At 42.3% G+C, this 23115-nt stretch overlaps 1 protein-coding gene across 7 annotated transcripts in view; it reads left to right on the forward strand.

The window, feature by feature from the left end:
- The first annotated feature begins 5028 nt into the window (after positions 1-5028).
- The window catches only part of OSBPL3 (oxysterol binding protein like 3), a 91459-nt gene continuing 73372 nt past the window's right edge, over positions 5029-23115 (forward strand). For 4 of the 7 annotated variants that reach the window (XM_049798113.1, XM_049798119.1, XM_049798118.1 and 1 more), the window contains exon 1: positions 5029-5237. The gene's annotated coding sequence lies outside the window, so the exon portion shown is untranslated. Of the gene's footprint in view, positions 5238-6915; positions 6996-23115 lie in introns of those variants that run through there. The other 3 variants (XM_049798114.1, XM_049798115.1, XM_049798116.1) reach the window with 3 other exon arrangements.

Below are 23115 nucleotides of genomic sequence, written 5' to 3' on the forward strand. Positions count from 1 at the left end.
GATGCCAGATTCTGTGGAGACCTGTATCACACCTCTGTAAACATGCTTTCTGAATACAGTAAACTTCCATGTACTCTGATACTTTCTGCCTTAAGTAATATGGAAAAAATAGGACTCTTTTTTTCCATCTGACTGCATTTTAGATAAATACTAAAATCCCAGAATACTTGGAAGAATGAGTAATAGTCACCAATGAGGGGGAGGAGGATAAATGTTATAAAACAGCATCTGGCATGTATGAAACCAGCACAAGACTGACAAATCCAGAATCTTCAATTGCCAGTTTGTTTAGCTTTTCTTCTTAAAGGAAAATGCTACTATTTTTAAAAAATCAGAGTAATTTTCTCTTTAAAACCTTGGAGTTGTCTTTCAGTTCCAAGTCAGTATTAAAGTTACTGCTTGAAGCATGTCCTTGTCTGTGTGAAGCAGAAGCTTAGTGATTCTTAACTCCCTGTTTCTCCAGTGGTCTGGACGTTAGATTTGCTCATTCACCTCATGGTGACCACTTGACCTTCACAAGTTGGCCCTCAAATGCAGTAAGCCTGGTAGCTAGACCCAATACAACTGGGCCCTCCCAGTTTCCCTGGAGCTAAATGGAACAGACAAATGCAAGTCAAATCAACAGCAAGAAAAGTACTTTTAGTACCAGTGATGAATGTTATTATTTGGAATTCAGCTGTTTCCAAGGCCACAGATCCTATTGTGGCAGATGCTGCACAAGCACACACACAAAAAAAGACAGGGTTCTCCAGAGTCTGTATTTTTGGCTTTGGGTTGTTTTTTTTTAAAGAATTTATGTTGCATGTCTTCTCTATTTCTTTGGTGTGCACTGGCGCCTTCCGGGGTGGATCAGCAGTGCCATGGAAAGAGGCTGTAAAGCTATCATGTGTCATGTTACCCAGCAGGTATACACTATGCGTGGTCATGGCAGCCATAGTAAATCTGTGCATCTTATGAATGTTTGCTGCCTGGTTTGTCCTACTCCAGCTTTGTAAGTCTTGGGCCAGAGCGAACTTCTGTTGACTATTTGGCACAGGGACTCTCTTGAGGAGCAGTTTGGGTATGGGCAAAGGAACATCTGCTTACTTTCTTCACTGTGGTACAGTCCCCAGGAGTGCCAAGCTGGTGGATATTCATTCCTTTTCAGTTTTTTGCTTTCGCATTTTGACCAACTTCTGGCCACAGATCTGCTTTGCCAACACGGAAAGGCTGTAAGACTTCCTCTACTCTCTGCCCTCATCTGAATAAGTAAACTACAGCCAGTTTAGCAGTTTGTAGGGAGAAGAGTAAAGGTTGCTGCAACAGCTGGTCTGCTCCCCCCCCCCCCGCTGTAGAGGTCTGATCACCATACAAATGAAGGGCAGAATCAAGACTGCTAAAAGTATTTGCAAAAATGAATTTTGCAACACATATGAGATGCTTTCACATGGGCATTACAGCATCAGGCACTTCAGAGGTGAACTTGGTACCTCAGAGCTATTCAGAAGGGCTCCAAAGGGAATTTAACAAGGCTAATTCTAGCTGGGAAGCCAGACAAGCCATGGAAGAAGACCCAGTGACTACAGTCATGTGGAAAGAGGCCTGGGCAGATTAGGGAGACAGGCAAGCATTTAGAAGTACCAGCAAGAAAGACACAGGAAAGATAGTGCCAGTAGCTTACATGATACCAGCCTGTAAATGCAACAGGACAACAGCAACATTTGCCAAAGCATTGTCAATGGGATAGAAGGCTTCTCAGCGGTGATTGAGAATAAAATAAAAGGTACTGGCATAAGGACAGAAATTACATGATGGGGAGGGCTGGTGGAAAGAGGAAAGCTACCAAGGACAGATTTATTTTGGTGCACAGGGAAAGATGTTGCTGAATTTCAAGACAGATGACTCCTGCCCACGACTGAAGATATATGTGCATAGTCATCAGAGGAGAACGATAGATTAATCCAATAACTTTGTAATGTACACAACTCTCCTGCTGCTCACACCTTCTTGGCCACAACCATATTGATAAATATATTCCTCTGCTGTAAATGTAGAAGCTCTTCACAGGTCTTATTTGTCTTAGTTGTTCAGCTCAAACCACAGGACATAAACTTGTATCTCATAATGAGCCTTTCTCTGTCTCGTCCATATACATGGTATGGAAGCTTGTCCACTCAGAGGAGACTAAGATTGCTTAAACATGAAACATCATTGCATTGAGTTCAATAGAGATGCAGTAATTATTTTCACCTAATAATTAAAAAAAAAGAAATCTGGAAATCAAAAGACAATCCCTTTTATTGCACCACTGGAAACATTATTGAGAACTGTCTTTACAAAACCACAGGAAAGAGCAAGCTAAAAGGACACACAAAGTGGTAAATTCAGGCCATGTAATTTAATTCTGAATTATATGAGATCAAAGGGAAACTGAATTAAAAAAAAATACCTGTTGGATTATGCAGAATGGAGTTCCTCTTAATAGCTCTGGAAAGATTGTGGTGTCATGAGGCTCCATCACTCAGAACAGAAAAACCAAAGAGCCAAGGATAAATTGAAGGTTAAGTGCGTGGTGCTGAGGAACACCCTAACCACCGTCCTTTTACTATTATAAACCGGATGGGCTTGTGTTGATGGATCTATTAAGAAGGAAAACCAGCCATCTGTATTCAGGCAGAGGCTTTCTGCCTGTGTATTTCCCCTGATCTGTACAATCGTCTTGTATTTTGCAATCTCAGTTAACAGACTGTCACTATTTCTCTGTGTGTTGATTTTCTAACAGAAAGAATGATCTTATTCTCAAAGGGCTGCCTATTAATTTATTTCTAAACTTTTCTTTAGCCCAGGAAAAAAGACCACTCCAATATTTTTTCATTGTTTCTGTTCAACAGAAGAGCAGAACAAAAGGAAAGGAAACAAAGCCTGAAATCCATAGAAAGAGCAAACTTTTTCCTGATGAAACTCCAGTGAAACAATTTAATACAGCACAAAACCCTGGTGCTCAGTCCATGTTTTTTGCTGTGATGGAACACAGGAACAGTAAATGTCCTAAATATTTCAGGAAGCTCAAATACTGCAATGTCTATACAGCAGGACTCAAGATGGAGATTTTGGACTAGAAAATAATTTTATTTTTGCTTTGTTCATTTCTTTTTCATTGCAGGGTCTGGAGACTGTACATCCTCAGGGAGCCACCCATTCCTTTCTAAATCAAGAGGTAATCTGAGTTTGGTTTCAGCGGGAGCTGGAACAGGCCGCACATGCATGGGAAACATTGCTACTTAACAGTATGCTATTACATCATGTGATCACTAGAAAGGTGTACCATCAACATATTCCAGTTGCCTAATTTTGCCTTAACTGATTTGCTGCTGCAGGCTATTTGGTGCCTTTAGTTCAACAACTGTGCTCTTTAAAAGGACACTGCTAATTTTGTCCTAGAAGTTGTCTTTATAAAAACAAGCCTTAATAAAACCTGAACCTAAGGAATTGGTATATGCTATTGTTAAATTCCAGTTGTTTGCACCCTGACAAATACCCTCTGGCAATGCCTGAACTCCCATACAGCAGCAACTTGAAGCTACGTTAAACGATATAATCAAAACTAAAACTGCTTCTGTTGCTTTTCCTCGATTTTGTTGCTTGATGCTGACCAAAACATCATTGCCTGAGTTTTCGTTGCGTAGGCAGCATCCCCTTAAGCTATCATCAGGCTGTATGGCTACAGTCAGCAGCAGAGGCAACTGGAGCCCTCTCTGCTGTAGCAGCACGCTGGCCAGCTCTGAAAGCAGCATTCGAGGTGTTCGAGTCGCTTTGGTGTCTATGGTTTGGGAAGCCTCCACTGGATAGTGTTCTTAATAAATGCGGTACTCTGTGGTGTCCCTCATGCCCTTGTAAGATTTCATTTCATTCAAAGTGCAAAGTACTACTCCCGGGTTATACTACCACGAGTTCCCATCCATGAGCACCCTCGCCACCTTTGGGCACGTCACTTGAGCTTGCTATTTCAAGTGCTTCTGCTCTCTTCTAATGCAGTATGAAAGGTATCAATGAAGGAAAGGGTTTCTCTTTCCCATAATCACTGCAGCCGAGAAAAGCACCAAGTTCCGAATGGAATCGAAAAGCAGCTGATCAGTTTTGAGGCTGAGTAGGGAAATCAGGGTGGTTCTTCCCGCCCCCCTCCCTTTCTCCTAAGTGGGGATTAAATCGCACTTTGTAAACAAAACCTGTGTGAATTGTGCGCCAGGTCACATCCCGTCTACGTCCTCGGAAGCAGTAATAATTTTGGAAAGATTTAGCGCCCACATTAAACGGTTCGGGGAAGCAGTCCAGAGCGCTTCTAACGGCTTGGATCTAGTTAGTCATTCAGGTTGTTTCTTTTTAAATAAGACCCAGAGGAACACGCTAATTTTAGGACGCCGGGGCGGGGCGGGGGAAGGCGGAGGGGGGCGGGCAGGGGTGTTTCTCTCCCCCCGGAGGAAGCCCGTCCCGAGGCGGCGGGCAAGGCCGGGCGCGGGGCGCGGTCCCCGGTCGTTGACCCCCTCTGGCCGTTGTGGGTGCGGCGACCCCCGGACGAGCTCTCCCTGCCGGCGCCCGCCCGCTCCCCCGGGACGGGGCGGCTGAGGCAGCCATGGATTCCCCGGGACGGGGCGGCTGAGGCAGCCATGGCTCCCCCGGCTCCCGCAAGGCCGGTGCGGGATCAGCTCCGCGCCTCGCCTCGCCCCGCCCGCGGCACCGCGTGCCCTGCCCTGCCCTGCCCCAGCTGCTTAAGGCCGGCTCGCGGGCTCAGCCCCGGCTTAGCCTGGGGCTCCTGTCCCCGCGTCCCCTCAGGGACCGCTCCCCCACCTGTCCGCCGGGCGCCGCCCGTGACGTCATGGAAACACCCCCTTCCCTCACCCCAACGGCCGAGGAGGGCGGCCGGGAATAACGCCTCCATAGCAGGGGGCGGCGGGGGGGAAAGGGTGAACGGGCGCTTCCCGTTGGTCAGGGCGGCTGCCAATCGAGCGCGACGGTCCCGCCCCCGGTCCCTCTCGTGGATGTTCCCCAGAAGCCGAAGCGAGCGGAGGTGTTGCTCCGCGCGCCCCCGCCCTCCCCGCTGGGACCGGCGCAGGTAGAGCGGCTCTTTATGGTTGTGCTTGTCGCTCCCGCCCGACTCCTTCCTCCCTGCTTCTTGCTGGCTGCGGGGCGCCGCTGCCCGGGGGCCATGGCGGGGGCGCCCGGCGAGCGGTAGCTCGGCCGGCGGCAGGTGAGGAGCTCAGGTGGGTGTCCGGGCGGGGCTGGCGGCCACGGGGCCGCTTCCCCACCGCGCTGTAGTAGACGGGGGGAGGGCGGCGCGGCAAGCCGTAGTCCCCGGGTGGGCGGGTGGCGGTTGCGGCCCCCCTCGCTGAAGCGCCGCGGCGTGCCGGTAGTCCGCGGGGCGGGCCGGAGGCGGGGGGGGTGGTGGCCACCGGCGAACTCAGCAGGCGAGAAAAGTGGGTTTTTACCACATAAAACGCACCTTTCTCATCCGGCTCACAGCGAGAACCCCGAGGGCTGCTGGCCGGGGCGCGGGCGGGCGGGCGGCTGCAGCTGTCGCAGCGGCTTAGCCCCGGCGCCTCCCGCCTGCCCCGCCGAGCCCGTCTCCGGTCCCCTCCTGCGGCCTGCCCCCCCTCCGGACCCCTCCTGGGGTCCCCGGCCGCGCCGCTACGGCCCCGGAGCGGGCAGTCTGTTCCGGAGCGGCAGCGAACTTAAAACACCTTCCCCTGCTTCGGGAGGGTGGTGCTGAGGGTTGCTCATCACTTATCTCCCGGTGCGCGCCGAGACGGAGCGAATTCCAGATAAACCGTGATACGCCGGGCAGCCGCTCCCCGGGCGCAACCTCCCGGGCGGAGAGGTGGCCCTCCCGGCGGGGAGGGCAGGGACAGGTCTCCCCGCTTGCTGCGTGCTCTGGGGAGTCGAGTTGGCAGCCGGCTGGCTGTTAAAAGTAACTTCAGAAGTCTCGGGCATGTTTGCAAAGCCGTCACTCTTGTCTAAATCTGTGGTCGTGTAAAATAAAAAATGCCATCTTTTTTTTTTTTTTTCCTTCTTGCCCACATCTTCAAGAAAATAGGTTAATTAAATCCAGCCACTTCACTTTCCAGGTTGTTTAAATTTCCATTTGAGAAGGAATTGGGCAATATGAGCATTTAAATACTCTATTACTTGAAAACTGTTTGGTACAGTTCACTGATAGTGAAGTACTCTTCACTGATACTGGCTGATTTATTTTTACTAGGAGGTTTTCTAGAATGGCTAGAGAAAGGGCATTTAATAAATTCACTCCTTCCTTGTAAGGTAATTTGTCTGCCTTACGTTTTTGTCCTAGGCCTCTAATGACGGTAACAGTGTTTTTCCTTCTCCCCTTTCTTGAGAAGGGACACAGGGAACACTTGGTTGTTGCTTTATCCCTTGACTTTCATTGATTAATTACAGAGTTCAGGATGCTTCACTCTACATAATTTCAGCAGAGCTTGTAAGTCCGGTTTGGGTATTTAAAGCAAGTGTTTTCGTGGATGTTTTCTGTAAAGCCATGAGTAACAACAGTTTTAATTTCCATGAGCTTTGTTTTTTATTGTTGGAAATGTTTAAAAAGAAAACCTTAAGTAATACTCCCTAGTCTGTACTCCCAATAGATTAAGCTAAATATTTTCCACTGTGGCTCCTAGTCTGTCTACAAAGCAATAGCATTCACAATTCTTTATTCTCTTTTCCTTTACTCTGATATCCCCCTCCCTGCACACTGTTAGGCCCATTTATGTCCTCTCTTACCATTTTGTATAATATCTGGCTTTGCATGCAGGAAAGGTGGGAGGGGAGTTTTAGGGATTGGAGGTGCTCGCTGTGTGTGAGTGTGGATGTGTGCGCGCGCGCGCTGAACAGTTGTGGTTGGGCTGAAATTACCAGCATGTTCACCAGGGACAGGAAGTCATGGTGAGGCTCAGATGGAGCCTGCTTATTGTGATGCTGCATCTGTAGCTGGCTCATTCACTTTTGCAAATGTAAGTATACTGTATTTTATACAAAACCTTTTTTGTTTTTTTGATAGCTGTGCATATGTCATTGTACAGAATTGGGTCTAGTTCAAACTGCATCCATTATAAATAGATGTATGTCAGACTAACAAGTTTTCCTTCATTTGTTGCATTCTGTAGGTTTTGTTACATGCTGTGTAGAGAGTAGAGTGGAATAGGGCATTATTCTGGCAGTCTGGGATCTTATGGTTTCTAACTGTAAAGCTGAGTTTTCAGTTGCTACAAACAGTGCTGTTGGCAATTTGTATATGAGCTACTTTTTCAACAGGAAGGCTTTTCTCATTTTGTAGCTAATATATTTTGGACTTAAATTTGATTTGCTTTAATGTGCATTTCAAAAAAAAATGCAGTAATGAACAAGGCAGCAGAATGAGTATTGGACTGTGCAGTCATGGGGTACTTTTATACATCAGAAGCAGCATAGTATTTATATCGGCATATTTTGATCTCATTGAAGTCAGTAGAAATTTCTTAGTTGATTTCAATCTTGTTAAGATTTGACTCACCAAAGATGTAAAGTTTTGCTGGTAAAGGCTAGGGGATACTGCGATACACCACTGCTAAGGAAGCCAAAGAAACTTCTAGGAGAATCTAATTGCCTTTTCCTGTATCAAGTTTCCGTTAATAGGATGCAGATACTGTGAGATCTGACAAACAACTCTTTACACTAGGACTAATGTGTTTCTGTTACTAAATTTACCCAGCTCTGCTCTTTGAGATGCTGGATTTTCACATTGGTCTTCTGCATTTGTGGTTGTGCTCAAGCAGTATACTTTGGGGGACAGACATTGTTTTAAGTCTCCTGCAGTGGTCACTTGTGGTACAAGTACATAAATCCTTCAATACTCTGCCTTGAAATACATGTTTCGTTGCTTTAGTTTCTCATTTGTTTGAAGGACAAGGAGCTTTTGTGTATGTAATGCTCTGCCTGCTTGTGGGTACTTGTCCCTATTCCGCTGACACAAAATATATCTCCTTGATGTTAATTTCTAATTACCTTAGAGCAGGTTTGCTGTCTGCCTTCAAGGCTGAGTGATGTGGGTGTTGATGCTAATGAATATGGCAATCTAGGTAAACTTGGAAACATAATAGCTAAGAAAAAGTATAGCTGTGGGTCTGATCCTGGGAGGCAGGCTATTTGTAGCTCCTCATGCTTTCAATCTGTTTTAGCTTGTTGCTCATGCAAAGTTCTTGAAGCTGTTTGTGACTTTCATGTAGTGCATGTGCTCAGAAATAGCAGATTCTATTACATATGAAGTTATGACATGAATTAACGCAGTGTTGGAGTAGTGGTTTTGGAGCTCTGTCAACGTGAAACTCATGGCACATTGTTGCAAATTGCTTGAAACCTTAAAAAAAAAAAAAAGCTGAGGACAGCCTCAGTGGAGGAAGAAAACAGAAAACTTGCACAAATTCGTTCTGATTTTCTGTATTCAGGCGTCCCAACTGAGATAATTGTTAAATGATCAGAGTTTGGGTTTTTTACAAATTCAATGGCAATTCTGGTACCTGCCTTGTTAGTAAAAGCAGTGAGCGCTCTAAGAAGTGGTTAGCTGAGACCAAGAAATGCATTGAGTCAGTTCAGCCCAGTGCAGCTCAGCCTCTACCGTCCTGCCTGTCTGGTGTGTCAGAACAGCACTGACTCAGTGCAAGCTCCCTGGGGTAGAAGTCACGTGTTAGTGTGTAGCACTAAGCATGGCAGTGCTTAATCCTGTTTCAGTGTCTGGGTGCTTGGTGATGCTAACCACGAAAGTAAAGAAATGGAGTCAAGCAGCTTTTGATGTGGAGGGTGCTAAGTGATTTTTGCAATGCCTTTTTGCTAATGGTTCACAGTCTTTGGATGAAGGCTATTCTAGACGTGGCTCTTGACTCTTTTTCTATGGAAAATAAGTACTGATAAGCATGAATTGACAGAAAACCCTGTTATGTGCAACAGGAGGGAGGAATAAGAGCAAGAACTGATTTTCACTGACCTCTAAGCCCTGAGCTGGAGTAGTGCATTGAGAATTGCTATGAGTTTCTAGCTCTTAGAGAGATCTCCAAACTTACTAATTGTATATCTGTCTCTAAGACAGCCTGACATAAAGATTGTGGGTGCCTAATAGCATCTGGTAAGTCACAGAAGGAAGGCTGCAGATATGATTCTTTATGTGCCTCTGTGTGTTGCTTTTCAATTTTGTAACAGTTTAGACCGAATTTGAAAAATCCTTCCTTTGAAGTCATTGAATAGCATATTAGCCAAGCTCTGCATTCCTTGTCTGCCCAAGAAGTGTGTATATATCTGTGTTTCTAGATTTCTCACTTTCAAGTCCAATTGTTAAAGTACAAGTACTTGAACTGAAGATTCCCTCTTTAGTCTTTAAGTTGTGGGGTGTTGATCGGTAAATCATATTTAGGTTGGCAAACACAGCTGCTGCCATGTCAATGCTTAATTATTTCCTTCTGGATTTTTTCTTGCACACCTATGTTAACATAAGTGCCAAATAAATCTCCCTTTCTTCTGCATTCCAATGTAATACATGAACTGGGAATTAAGGAGGCTTTTCTTTTGATTCACTTTTCCATAATAGCAACTTTAAGTGATATCTTCAGATTCTGCCTGCATGTTGGTTGAGCCGAAACCTAAAAAACCGTCACAGCAAAAACATGATAGTATGTGGTGCTGCGGTTGTCATGCAGCACACTTGTATTTAACTGCTGTTCTTAGAGTGAAGATGGTAACAATACAAAATAGCAAAGGTGAGAAACAAATCCTTTTTTTGTACCAGTTTTTATAACTATTATGTTTAATGTAATGATTCCTGTTGGATTTCAGTAATGACTTTTTGTTTCCATTAAAAAAACCTAAAGCATTGGGCTTTCTGGCCATTCGGTATATCCTCTGATTAATGTTTTTAGGGTAGAATTCTGAAATGTTTCACTAGCTGAATGTAGTCATACTCTTCCCTCATCGTAATTTCTGCCAATTCTGTTATTACTGCTCGTGATGATACTGTAAAGGGTGTGTTATCACAAGTGACATCTCTTATCTGTTCTGGTGATCACTTAGGTCCCTTTCAGGGGACTCTGATCTGACTTAAGCCACTTTTTCTTGTGATTCTGGAGGCTTTTCATAGTTGCAGCATATGCATTGTTACTGTTCTGATTTTAGTCTGTTCCATTTTCATATAGTTGCTGGTGAAAATGAATGAAGCTCTTGGTCTCAGTAGTTCCAATAAAGAACAACTGTGTGGGTATACTCCATTTGCCTTAAATGTTTACTTCTTTCTGCCCAGAGAGTAGCTGAAACCATAGAAGAAACAATTTCTGAACAGCTTGTCAGTCACCAACAGAAGCATGTGCGCAGGAGACTTTATCCTTCTCAGTGCACAAGCCCATCTGTGTCATTGTTAATTCTGCTTGTTACAGAAGGTTAAGTCCTGCCCTTCAAGTTTTCACATGAACAGAGAAGGATATAGGTCTCTGGCACTACTTTCTTGCATCTCGCCAACCACTCACATTAAAAAAAAAATGGTTGCAGTGTCTCCCTCTTCTGCAAGATAATTGCTTTGTCAGTGTGTCTAGAAAAATAGCCCTGAGGAGGGATAAAGAGAGTTTCTTCATACTCTTAGCTCCCCAAGTGAAATGTACAATTCTTATTTTTACATAACTTTTGCTGTCCTGTCTGCGGTGGCAACATATGGCATTGAAACCAGCCTTGATAAGTTTTATTGTCAAAAGGGTTCTGCCGCTGCCTCAGGCTGCAAGGCATAATAGCAGCGTCTCCTCTGAACCTGATGCAGAACACATCTTGCTCACACTGGCACCTGGGACATTGCCGGTTGCAACTGTATTGCTAGAAAAGAAGCTTGTTTAATAGTCTTATACAATACTGTATTCTGAAGGAGACTGAATGGTTCTATCATTTCTTTCTATATCCCTTGCTTGTGACCAATATAAGTGTTGAGATCCCCTAGAGAAAGCTTTGACAGCATAAACTGTGAATTTAAGTGCAACTTATAATGTAGCGGGGGGGAGGAGGGAGGAAGTTTTGCTATGAATGTGATTCAGTCACTGACTGTCTCGTATACCTTAAAAAAAGAAACCGCTAGTGCCTGTTAATCTTATGTGGTACTGCTTGAGCACTTCAAAATAACAAAGTAAATAATCAGTAGCAATGGGGATCCCAAAGACACCCTAGTGATTACTGTTTGCATACTGGGGAGCTGATGAAGCTATCTCCAAAGGATGTGGGCTACTGAGTCTTTGCTAGTTTAAGATGACTGTGGTAGGAGTTTGTGGTGGCTTTCTCAGGTTCACTCCCTGATACACTGCAGCTTACCAAAGGTAGGCAGGCTGGTGCTTGCTGAGAGATGCCTTTCTACAATTTGGTAACTGTGAGTAGTTCCCCCCCCACCATTGGATGTATCCGTCTGTGCAGCTCAGTGGCATGTGACCTCTCAATTCTTGGGAACTATGCAGCTGTTCAGGTAGCAGATGTTCTAAGAACTTGCTAGTCCATTTTGTTAGCAATGATTTCACCACCTCAAAAGAAGCAGGCCACCTAGCATGCATCAGGCTATTTGGAGCTGGTATTATTGCTAAAAAAATGGCAGGTCTTTGCTTTTTAAATAAGCAATAATGGAACAAAGAAACAAAAAATAATAAGCAAAAGGTGTTATTAAGACTATGTCTGAAGATAAGATTTCTCCTTAACTTTTTTTTTTGCTAGTGAGTAAGAGTGATTAATAAGGCTCTGTGGTCTACCCTGTTGCTGTCATGTCCTGGAAACTTCTCAGAACTGTGTCTTTCTTACTGTTACTGTTAAATAGGGTTAGTTGAATTGCTCAGAACAGCCATGTTTAGTTTCCTTAAAAGATAACGTCCTGATAATGGTTTTGTCACTTGTTAAGATATGTAACAGGGCAGGACCAGAGGCACTGGGCACTGAAACACAGGAGGTTCCCTCTGAACATCAGGAAGTATTTTTTTTCACTGTGAGTGTGACTGAGCACTGGCACAAGTTGCATGGAGATGATGTGGAGCCTCCCTCCTTGGAGATATTAAAAAGCTGTCTGGACGTGGTCCTGGGCAGCCTCTTCTAGGTGACCCTGCTTGAGCGGGAGGTTGGACCAGATGACCTGCAGAGGTCCCTTCCAACCTCAACCACTCTGTGATAATTCTACTAGTGTATTTTGAAGTTTAGTGTAGTGCAACTCTTCTCTTCAAACTCTGTTAGATTGAGAAATTATTTTGGAAAAGCCGGTTGGAGTACTAGTGTTCTTTTCCAGTCTTGCCTGGGCCTTAACTGAGTCAATAAGCAACCCTGTGGTTGGGATACAGGTCATCTTTCATACAGCAGGGTGCAACTATTGTTGCAATAGGCTTTGTAGGAGAATTGGTGGCGTCTGTCTGACAGAATTTGACTTCTAGAAATAGAAGAGAATTAGAACTAATGGGGTTTGCTAGTTTGCTGATAGTAAGGTCAGATAAAAAAAAATTGTGTATGAAAAAAGGAGAATCTAGGCTAAATCTAGTCCTGTTATTGAACTCTAGTAACAACCATGTTGGGAAAGAAGAATTGATATTTCTTGTTTGTGTTCTGATTAAGGTCGAACAATGGAAGGAAAAGAATTCAAGTGTTGGTTTCCAGGACTTTGTCATGTCTTGGCAAGAAAGCTACTGTTTTTTAAGAAGTTGTTTCAGTAGGTGTACCCATACTAGCATCAACAAATATTACTGAATAAAATGATGGATAGCTAAGATGTATCAGGGATCCTCATTTGTCTACGACTGTGGTATCTGTACCACTGCTAGGCTGAGCAGGCACCCAGCTAGGTTTAGATTCCTGGACTGGGTATAAGGGGCTATTTTGCCATATTATTCTTAACCTTCCATCCAAAGAACAGATCTAAAGGGAAATGAAATCTAAAGTTTTGGTGTTGAGCAAAATATTGAGCCAAAGTATTGTGATTGATTGTTGTTTTCCTTAACTTAATGGTACTGATGATTGGTTAGTTTTTTTTTTTTACTGAGTGACCTAGCTAGGAAGTAACAATTCAATGCTCTTATGCTATTGCCACAGCTGCTGAAATTCAGGAAAGATAAAACCCATTTATTCTTTCCTGTTGCTTAAAAAAAAAAGTGGTATCATTGAGTTCATTTGCAGATTTGTTACTCTCCTTCAAATCCACTTATCTCATCTGCAAGGCATTAAAACCAGAAGCACTCAGTAGTATGATAACCTTCTACACCTTGTAAAATTAAGGCTGTCTTACTAAATATCTCCCAGTGCTTAGAGAATCTCAAATTGTTGAGAAAGCAGAACTTATTGAGGTAGGGAACTGCTCGGTGATGGTGAATAAACAAAGTTTTTGCCTTTTAGCTGATGTCCACTTTGTTTTGTTGAAACAAGCTTTTTAACATCCTATTTCTTAGAATAAGAATAAAAATGCACTGCTACAATCATGATTTTTCATTCAATTCACTGAATAAATATAGAATTTCATTTCAGATTTGGAGACGTTAGAATTTTCCACAGGATAGCTGAATCATAGGCTTCCTCCCCGCCCCTTCTTCATTTCACAGCTTATTTTCCTCTGTATAATACTATATTGTACTCTACTATTTGAAGTTCAGCAGGATCAACACTTCCACTTGAAAATCAACAGCAGAGTCATTGCCAGGATGTCACTTTGGCAGATGAGACTTATTGTTTGTTTACTTGTTTTTTTTCTAAAAGAAAAAAAAAAAGTATTGTCAGGTTTTCACAAAATGGAGTATTTGATAAGGGTGACTTGTAAAGTTGGTTTGGTTTTTTTTTGTGTTTGTTTGTTTCCTTTATTGCAGGAACACTTAAGTATACAAGGTCACTTTCTTCTGCCATGTTGTCTGCATGCAATTGCTGATGTACTGAAGATCCCTTAGTGGTGATAAATTTACATTTTTAAAAGATCAAATTTCAAGTAATGGGACACCATTGAATATTTTTAAATCCATTCAAGGTCATTGTTTTCATCAGGCAGGCTTTAATAATCTGCTTTTAGTCCTAGTTGATTAATTTGAGCTGAGTAGGGAAGATGCAACTTCCCATTTATTTCTAGCTGTATTGTTAGCCATCTCTTTATTCTTAAACAAGTGACTTCCTTAATTTCATAGTAATTCCATGGTAGAATGGTGGCTGTATCTCAGTATCATCAAGTGACTGAGTGTTCTCACTTTAGGAAATGTTTGTGGGGCTTGCTGTGGTGGTGACTGCTTCCTACTTGAAGAGGCTTAGGAAATATTGGTTCCTGAGGCATAGCTTAGCATTTGAAAACATCCACATTTTCCTAACTGTGGATGCCATTTCAGTCTTGATAATCCAGACTCAATGACAGTTCACATTGAACTACCAAATGTTCCTTGCCAAATGAGCTTGCATTATTTACTTCAATGTGACTAGAATGCATGGTTAGCATAAATGCACCCTCTATTCATTGCAGGATGAGTTGTTTGCTTCTGGTTTTCCCAAATTAAACTATTAAATAGTAGTTCAGTGTGCACAGCCCTTCTGCAAAAGGATCGTCTTTGCTTGCTGTTAAGTGAATTTTATGTTCTAAACAACAAAAAAAGTTTGTCCCTTGAATATTAGGAAGATGTAATTCCCTTCTCACTCTTGCCTGTCTCACAGCACTCACATTTTGTGAACTTTAAGTCTTGAGGGATTTTCATTCTTAATATCATTGCTCAACAGTCCGCAAGTGCATTGCCACTTGATCCACCTTGTGATGGGTTACTTAAGAAGAGAGGTGTAGGCTGTGCATCTGTTGTGCATTACTTTATCGATAAAATCATATCTTCTATATTAGGCTAACCTAATGCACTTAGAGCTGAGAAGAAGGGTGGTATTTGCTAAGGATGAAGGGATGGGATGAAGGGTGGGAAAACAGATTTTTAGATACTAGTGTACATAACTTTAATTCTCACTTCTTATTCTTGTTGACCAAACTGCTTTTTTTACTTCCCTGTCGTTCTTTTTGGCCCTTGAAAATAACAGAGGTATTCTAAGTAAATCCAGGTGAATCATCTTATGAAACTGTTTTGCCCAGACTGTGGATGCCACTGAAACATTTGCATGCAAGAATGTTTTGTGGAATGTAGGAGGAGTGCAAACAAAAATCACAAGGCATAGATTGGCTTGACTTGTGCTTGGATTGGCTTTGCTGAAGAAGGGAACTGAAGAAAACTGTTCTGATCCCCCTAATTGCTCCCTGCACTGAGATTCTGAAATGTTTGTTTCTGTTTATCTGAGTCCCAGAACTCTGGAAACTGCAGTCATCATCTTCGCAAAGGCATAGGCATGCAAAGTACTGACATAAAATCAAGAAGAAAATATCAACAAATTTCATTGTCAGAATTGATGTAGTGGAAGCTACATATGCCTGGTAGCCTAAACATAGATTCTAAAAAACACAGTTTCCTTGCTCTGCCACTTCTTTGTATTCCTTAAAAAACAAACCACCAAACCTTTGTTGACAGACGAAATGCATGTAAGTGAGTAAGGCCGAAGTAATTTATTTTACTTAATAGAAACTTTAGAGTATTAAGGCAAGGCCAGTTTACAGCCCAGGTTAAATTAGCAGTAGTAATGTTGGTAAGTGGTATATAAAGACTTCCTTGCTGAAAGTGGCTGTACTGACACATCACAGGAACACTCTCGGAGAGAGTTCCTGGATAGTCAATGTTCAATATTGTTTGCAGTTAATACAATTCCCTTTTGTAAAGTGACCAAGCATCATCTTAAAATAGTCAGAGCTTTGTCCTTAGGTGTCCTATTAACAAATTATTTTAAAACTTCCCTGCTTTCACTAAAACTGTATTCCAGGATTCTGACCAAATGTATCCGTGACCAGTTTGTACACCTGGCTAAAACTGGTATTTTCTCTGTGTTTATCAGAGCATCTGCGTTCCCTCTGAGCCTTTGTAAACTGGTTAACTTCTTACTCTGTTCACTTGGGGGAGATTCTCCCTTCCCCCCAAGTCAGTCTAGAAGACTTGCATTTAGACTTGAAAAGATGCAGAGAATCTTGTGATGTGGCTGACTAGGTATGCTCATGGTATTCATTTCAGGACAATATTCTGCTGTCAATCTTCGTTGCATAAGTGCAGAGTGATCTCAGGCATGTCTTAGGTGCTCTTTTTTGTTTCCTGACCAGAACAGATGCTGGCAGTGCCTTGCGCAATTACTTTTTTTAATGTTTCCCTATAAGCCTCTGTAGGAAATGCCTTATTTTTATGTTAAAGGACAGCTTTTTTCTCTTTTCAGACCTTCATCAAATTGGTGATGGAGTGAATGTGTAATCAGCTTATATGAGTACCTTCCCCTTCTTGGTCACTTCCAGCTGTCATAGCAGAACTTCTGATTGCTTTACTCCTCTGGTCCTGACCTTGCCTTCATGACTGATGAACTACATTCCCTGTCACCACTTCCATTCATGTGGTTCCTCTCACCTGGTGTTCTAGTTGTTTGGTGCATCAGAGGTGCCTCAATGCTTTTTGTTGGCAGCAATTTTTATTAGACACCTCAATTCCCTTGCCATTTGTAGGACTGTTAAATAAAACTAGCCCCAAGATAATTCTTGGCAACCTGTTCTGGTGATCCATGTCCAGCCTGATACTTTTTTTTAATCGTTTTCTGTGGCAAGTTACTTAATTGCTTTGCAATTCTTCTACTAAATAAGATCACTGACGGCTTTATTAATTTTTTTAAGCAGCTGTTGTCAGGTCCAGATGAGCTCTACAGATTTCCCTTATCTTTTTAAAATTTTTATTGAATAGTTAATCTGTTACCATTGACTTTGGTATTTCCTTCTGACTCTCTGACTTAATCTGAAATCTTGCATGCTACTGATCGTAGCAGGGCTGTTTTCTTTTCTCTTTTCTCCCCTCACCTCCAACTCTAAAGACAGGTATTCTGTTTGCTCTCCTGCCGTTGTAGAATATCTCCTATTGGGTTTTTTTGTCGTATTGAAAAGTATACATTATGGTTTTTAAATTTCTATATTGGCTAGAGGTGAAGTAGGCACAATAACCTGAGAATGCATGAAAGTTTTATTTGCAACTATATGTACAATGTAATCTGCATTTTCTTGCAGAAATCTGTAGCAGTATCATCTGGTTTCCTCAACTCATGCTCAGGAAGCTGTTACTTTTGACTCCATGCTGGCTGTGATAGTTTCCAGGCCTGTTTCGTAGTAGACATCCTGTCTTTGTTTCTTTACTAAGAAATTTTCAGTGCCAGGTTACTTCTTCACTTAGTTTCGATGTGTTGTTGAAGAAATCTTTTTAATATGTTTTAAATAATTTTTTTTTAAAGTTTTAGCTTTATTCCTGTACTTTAACGTATGAGGTGCAACTTCTTTAATTCCTTTCTTGCCTTTTTGGGAGGGGTGGAGAAGCTATTTATCTAGTTAGACCTCTTTTCATCTTGCAGGTTGTTTACTGCACACTGCATCCCATGTGGCATTCCCAGATTTGTTTCTGCACATTTAATTAAGCAGCAGGCTAGCATTAGAGAGTCTGAATTCTTCAGTCTACCAGACTACTTAAACTAGTTCATTTTGCTTATTGCTCACTTGAGTCAGAGAAATTAATCTCCTGTAATGCCCAATTCACTGTGCTTTTCATTCTAATAAAATAAAATTTGTAGCAATGCTGGTTTTTTTTGAATCTACTGCAGACTCTCAGCACTCTGAGCAGGGCTGTCTGTTTTTTAAAGTGCTTTTTTTGGATGCAGTTGGATTCTGTTCATTCTTTTGCAGTGTGGTGTGTGTGGTTGATTTTTTTCCTAATTCTGTCACAGTTTTCAGTGGTGTAGATAGGTACTGCCCCTACCTCTACTGGCTTTTCTGAATAGTGTATACATTTCAGTATATGTTGTAGCCAGTAAGGCTCTGTTGTCCCTGTGATATCTAGCCTGTATTGAATTCAAGTTCATCAGTTTTGTAGTATAGGCCTCTCTTTTAAGTACACAAGTGCTTCAGAATGTTTTATCTGGTCATACCTGTTTACCAGGGCAGACTACTTGTCTGCCTGACCCCTGTTCTCATCTGTGTTAGGACTTTTGGTCCTTTATCAAACAATCAGAGGTAAGAGTCCTTCTTGGCTACATCCTCATTTTTCTTTTGGTATAGTACAGTGAGGTTAGATGGGGAGATTGCATGGGTGCCCAACAACTTTCACTTCTCACTTTCATTTGTAAATCCCTTCTTGGGTGTGTCACCTTGTCCTAGAGGCTCAGTGTCATTGTCTCATGAATGAGACTCCATCAGCTGCTGAGTGACTCCGAATACTCCAGTGTTTCACCCATCTTTCTCTCATCTTTCTCCCTCCTCCTTATTTTAATGCCTCTATCAAATCCCTTGAGATATAGCTGGATCAATTGTTTGAAGTTCTGCCATAGAAATAATCTTTAGATTTCCTGCTCTCCTCCCCTTTGCCTCCCCCCCCCCCCCCCCCCCCCCCCCTCTGTTCTGTAATTGTAACTTGAGAAACCTTGAACACCCAGAAAGAATATAGCTTCAGATCAGCAGGGAAATACAAGTGCAAGGAGGAAGGGGAAGGGCTGACATACATGAATCATTTGATGAGACTGTGAAAGCATTCACTTAAATGTGACTGACTTCATATAAATATATATATATATGTAAACGTTAAAAAAACCTCAAGTTGCATTTAAGTGAATATATTTAACTGAAAATATTTATATATAACTTTCTTTCCCCATGAAGTCACAGATACAGTAGTAGCTGTTGCCAGAGTTTTTCAGCAGCTATTGCTACAGCTGAGGCAATTTTTGTAGGTCACCAGATGTGGAGAAAAGCATCTGGTAAATAAATAGATTCCAGAATTTGTAGGCAGCATAACCGGCCACATCTATTTCTTTTTGTCTGCAGGGAAAAAGTATCTGAATAAACTTCCTGTGAATAGCTTGCAGCTTTTGCAGGATGGCAGGTATTTATTCTGGTGGATCCTGGAGGTTGGTATATATTTACTCTGCTGAATCTTGTTGTTTTAACATAATTGCTTTTTAATTAATGTTTCCATGAAAGTTTTGTGAATGTTTAGGCCTCAACCGTCCTGACCTGAGACTGATGATGTTTTGCTTGTGGGGGTATTTTTGTTGTTTGGTTTTTTTTTGGTGGGTTTCTGTGTATACATGAGACACCAAGAGGAAAAGAAGGGGTTATACTTATGTAGGTGTTCTAATTTTGGAGAGGAGAGTAAAATCTCTTCAGTATTACTGGTGACAAGAAAACAAATCACCTTTTTCTGGTATCTTTTCTCTCCTGCTAATCCCCAGATCCAGATTTAGTGGACAGTCACGTAATGCTACCACAGCTGCGTGCTTACTTTCCCAGACTAATGCTGCAGTTGCTTTGGCTGATCTCCACTGTTCTTCTATCATTCCGCTTGTGCGGGTTTTTTCTAATTTCTTAAAAAGCAGCATGTGGTATGTCCCTACTTACTGCACCTTATGTGATAGTTTTAAATGTGGGGAGAGGGTGAGATGTTTGATGCTTGAGACTTGTGCAGCCAGAGCTGGCAGGCTGCCCTGCCCTATCCTGCCCTGCCTGTATCTGGTTGCCGCTGCCTGGGAGCAGAACAGCTCTACTAGGAAGAGGCCCGCGGAGTTCTAGGTCACTCAGCTCTGATTCATGACAGCTAACACTTAGCATTAAGAGTATATTTATCTGTAGTAGATGTGTGATGTTGTGTATGTTTGGTTTGTTTGTTGTGTTTTTTTTTTTTAAAGCGTTCAGGCTGTCATGATTGGCAGTTTTGAAATAAAAATGCTTTCTGCAAGTGACAGAGCTAGTATACAAAGTGCCTCCAGTATTCATCCCTATTTTTGATGCTATTTATCCATATTTTGGTCTGTTACTTCAGAAGGAAAAATATTAATGGCAATGAGCATCACGATTTGGTGCTTTATCAGAAGTGCATGAATGAAGCCTGTCTATGCCTGCACTGACAGTAGGGACCCTTTCTGTTCTGCAGCAGCTCAGTTAGCAGTAGAGCACAGATGTTCCAATGCAGAACAATGCATGTCAGGAGGCTCGCTTTAAAATCTCTTTTAAGTAACAAATAGACATAGTTCCTTTAACCTGTTTTATCCAGCCTGGTCTGCACCTCAGAAATGGTAGCTCAGAGGACAGAAAAAGCTGTGGCATGCTACCTTTGGCCTTGTTGAGTATAGTAGGTACTTCCTGGCACGCCTCCAGCTGGTGCTCCTACAGTGCATGCACAGCTCTAACACAGGCAAACCTGGAGTCTTAGTCTTGGCTGTCCTGGTTTCATCTGGGATAGAGTTAATTGTCTTCCTAGTAACTGGTACAGTGCTATGTTTTGGGTTCAGTATGTGAAGAATGTTGATAATGCACTGATGTTTTCAGTTGTTGCTAAGTAGTGTTTAGACTATAGTCAAGGGTTTTTCAGCTTCTCAAGTCCAGCCAGCGAGAAAGCTGGAGGGGCACAAGAAGTTGGCACAGGACACAGCCAGGGCACCTGACCCAAAGTGGCCAACGGGGTGTTCCATACCATGGGATTTCACATCTAGTATAGAAACTGGGGTGAGTGGGGGCAGGGGGATCGCCACTCGGGGACTAGCTGGGTGTTGATTGGTGGGTGGTGAGCAATTGCACTGTGCATCATTTATACATTCTAATCCTTTTATTATTGCTGTTGTCATTTTATTAGTGTTATCGTTATTAGTTTCTTCTTTTTTGTTCTATTAAACCATTCTTATCTCAACCCACGAGTTCTACTACTTTTTCCCGATTTTCTCCCCCATCCCACTGGGTGGGGGGGGAGTGAGAGAGTGGCTGCGTGGTGCTTAGTTGCTGGCTGGGGTTAAACCATGACACTGCCCATCACTTCAGCTCTAATGTGGCATTCAGTAATTCATCTGGTCTGATAAATACTTTCTTTTCCCTAAGTTGTGTTATTCTTCTTTTCCCCACTCACCAAAGACAGGGATAAAGAAGAGCAGAACTTTTAAAAATTAAGAATTCGGCTCAGTAAAGAAGAGAAGAGGATGGATGAAAACAGAGAAAATAGGTAGAGGGCACAGGCCAGGTGATGGTTTGGGGGAAGGGAGTTTACAGTTACAGCCTGAGAGAAGGTGGAAAGACTGGTTATTGCAGTAGTGGCTGCTTTTTTCTTTTTTTTTAAATTTAACTTACTGAATTGTAGAAAAATTGTGGGTACTTCAGTTACATAATGACCTCTAAAATGAAAGTGAACAGAAATGCTGAGTCTGTAGAACATATTTCTAGCTGTCAGCCAAATTTTCTGCCTGAAACCAGTTATTGGCTCGGAGAGAGAACCTACATAGAACTCTTCCTTAAAATTTTGAAATCTTTATTGGGTATAACAAGGTAGAAGAGAGAACTTGTTTCATGCCTTTATCGGGGTGCTGCAGTCTCTGCTGCCATAGCAGATTTTGGATCGCCTCATGTATGTCAGGCCAATACAATGGCTGCAGGGAAGAGTCAGGCTGCATGTGTGTGTGCAGGAGACTTGCTCTTGCTCTTCCTCTTCCTCCCCTGTGGTGCCTAGCTAAGTGGCACAGGAAGAAGCACGTGGGTACCAGAGTAGCTTGCCTGTAAAAGCAGCAACTTGACTGGAAACATGGGACAAACAAGATTCAGTATAGTCTGATAATAAAGCAACAAGATTGCTTAGTTTAAAAAAGTGCAGGTATGCGTGCTTCCAATACCTGTTGGAACCAGAGTGGTGGAATAGGAAAGCAATTGATCACTTGAAAATAGGAGTTCTGAAGGAGTGTTGGACATTCTAAGGTAATCATCTTAATGGTTTACTTCTGCTTCTCTCTGGTAACATGCAATTGTGTATGCCTGTGCGCTCTTTCTAATGAGAATATTTTTCCTTCCTTGCAAGACAGAAAAGCTGAGGGGGAGCTATTAAATTCTGAAAGTTATATTTAGCTCAGAGCAATTAAAGCTAGCACTATATAATGACACTTGTAACTAGCTTATCCATCATGCAAACTGTAAGATTTTAATGTTTGGTTTCAGTCAGACTTGAAATTACTGTTAGCTTTTGCTCACATTCATTAAACTCTGATTTTTAGAAGACATGTCTGTTGCAGGTCGTTTTGGACAAGTCACTTGCTTTCTTACTGTTCCCTGTTGCTTTTTTCCTAGTTCCATTTTTAATGTAAACCAGCATAATCCTGTATCCCTCCCAAAAGGGGTAGTTCTCTTCTACCCTCCTGTCTGCAGCTGCCTGATTTTCTCTTTTCATCTGCTATATGCTGGCAGCATGTTCATGCAGTGAACTAGTTCAGCAATGTGGCTAAAAATCTAGCTTTTTTCATGGTTAGTTATTAACTGGATTCATTTCCCACTCTCATTCCACTCTGTAGTTGTGGAGTTTTGATAGGCGTGGTTTTCGTAGGAGTTGCAGCAAAAATAAACGGCTAACTTTGAGAAAGGAGAGAATTGGCTAGTTCTTCCCCAAGGGCCCAGTTCTACTTGCTGCAGATTTACACCAAATCACACTCAATTGCCAGATTAGGACTTTCTTACACTCCTGGTAGGCTCTTCCAGAAATACTTAGAAATGTGTAGCTTCTTTGGGACTAATACAGTACAAAACAGCCTAATGAATTGTTGTAGAGTTGTTAAAAAGTCAATTATTGCATGTTCATTCTCTTTTCTTTTTTTTCCTTGGATACCAAATAATTAGTTTTCTCTGTTCTGCATTAAATGAGCATCCCTCTATGATGCTCACATAAGATGTAGTCACCCGCTGTGACATATGTTCATTGTTCAATTTATCTTTCTATTCCACTGTATCAGGCTCTAGAATTTTTCTAATGTCTAATGTTTGTGAGTATGTCTGTACAAGTGTGGATTACTTTTTTATTTTGTAGACACAAAAAAAGTTACAAATCATTCAACAGTGCAGTTAAGCTGGTCTGGATTTCCCAGATGATTTTAGAAAGTGTGCACTCATATTGCAAGATATTCAGAAACACAGTATAATATGGGTGCCATCCATATGCTTACTGGTCAGACTGGATCACTGTAGCACAGTGGTTT

The sequence above is a fragment of the Accipiter gentilis genome, chromosome 4 (assembly GCF_929443795.1).
Source record: "Accipiter gentilis chromosome 4, bAccGen1.1, whole genome shotgun sequence".
Taxonomy (NCBI): domain Eukaryota; kingdom Metazoa; phylum Chordata; class Aves; order Accipitriformes; family Accipitridae; genus Astur; species Astur gentilis.